General features: G+C 35.8%; 1 protein-coding gene across 1 annotated transcript in view; it reads right to left on the bottom strand.

The window, feature by feature from the left end:
• kcnh3 (potassium voltage-gated channel, subfamily H (eag-related), member 3) overlaps nucleotides 1-1,737 on the bottom strand; it is an 84,123-nt gene that overhangs the window by 35,698 nt on the left and 46,688 nt on the right. The gene's annotated exons all lie outside the window — the stretch shown is intronic.

Raw genomic sequence — 1,737 nt, 5'->3', positions numbered from 1 at the left:
TATATATACATATATATATATACATATATATAGATATATACATATATATACATACATATATATACACATATATATACATACATATATATACATACATATATATACACATATATATACATATATGTGTATATATGTATATATATATATATAAAATATAGGAAACTATATGTGTGTATATACCATATGTACACTGTACAAAACAGTACCTGTAATAGAGTTATTGCAGATGTTTTTTGTATATGTTTTTTTGTGCTTATTGTATTAAATGTGGCGAGTTGAGAGAGACAACAAAAATACACAAAATACATGACCGACCGAAGTACTGTAGAAACTGAAGTACTGTAATACTTCCCTTCAAATCTTCACCGTGACTGGTTTGGTTCAGTGTTTGTTCAGTATTAATTTGCAGGAATATATTTGCAACAGAGAATAAATAAAAACCAAAAAAAACCCAATTGATTTTTGATGTTAAATTATGTGTCAGAATAAAATAATATAAATAACTATAAATAACAATAAGTTTATGTTTTCCCCTTTGTTTACATGCAAAGAAGAACAAGTATATAAGAAAATATTCATATATAATGAAATATCACATGAAGAAAACATCACAGATATAAAGCATATGTCGATTTTTTACTTTGAAAATTCTGAAGAAAACATCACAGATATAAAGTATATGTCGATTTTTTACTTTGAAAATTCATCAAGCGGGCAGGATTGATCCTCCTAGTGGGCCGAATTTGGCCCGCGGGCCGTATGTTTGACCCCCTTGACCTAGAGCATTTGATCTGACTGGACGTCCTTTTTTTTTTTTCAAGCCCCGCTGTCCCCCATACGGTGCACTAAAGCAAACATGAGAAGTTCGGTCGCAGACCATATTAGGAAAACACACATCTCAAACGGCCTTGTCTCGTCTCCAGTGGTTTCCTTACGCGCCGCGATCGTGCTCGTACAAATCTAGATGATGTCGAGTCAGGCGGTGTATTCAAAACAACGACAATGTATGAAAGCAGGCTCCAACTGGCTTCCGCTGTGAAGCGATAACATATTCGAGACGGATGGCACACGTCGCGCAAGTGGAAGGAAATTGGATAAGTGATTTCAAGCAGGTGCTTCATTTTCATCTCAATCTCCAGCGAGGAAGCGCCGCAGACGGCAGGCTCTCACAGCTAATCTGGAGGTGCTAAAAAATTAAACAGCACCAATCTAGCTGGAGATTTCTGATTATGCCCTGGTCCTTCATCCGCAGACCACTCTCAATCGCAATTTCGCTTTCATTACCTGTGGTGCTTTCATGGACTTAAAGTTTTTTTTTGTTTTTTTTTTGTTTCAGCCAGACTAACCGTCATCTGCGGTGTAGCAGAAAAATATCAAATAAGCAGTTCAAAGACAGACATATTCTCTTTTATCTTTGTGTTTTTGACAGGTATCGATCAGGAGACGTAAAACTAACTTTTAAAAAAGTCCCACTGATGGGTAACAGATAAAACAAACAAAAATAACAGAAGTTCTCAGCAGCAGAGTGTGAGAAATTTCGGTGCCGAACGGGTCAAACAACCAATGGTTTATATCAGGCATGGGCAAACTAAGGCCCGGGGGCCGGATGCGGCCCGTTTAGTTTTTTAATCCGGTCCGCCAAACTTTTCCAAATTATATAATATATATATATATAAATATATACAAATTTATTTATTGTATCATCATATTTCTGCCTTTTCCCTGCAATACCCACGT

Source organism: Cynoglossus semilaevis, chromosome 16 (assembly GCF_000523025.1).
Source record: "Cynoglossus semilaevis isolate Cse_v1.0 chromosome 16, Cse_v1.0, whole genome shotgun sequence".
Lineage (NCBI taxonomy): Eukaryota > Metazoa > Chordata > Actinopteri > Pleuronectiformes > Cynoglossidae > Cynoglossus > Cynoglossus semilaevis.
This window is presented reverse-complemented; position numbering and strand designations above follow the sequence as displayed.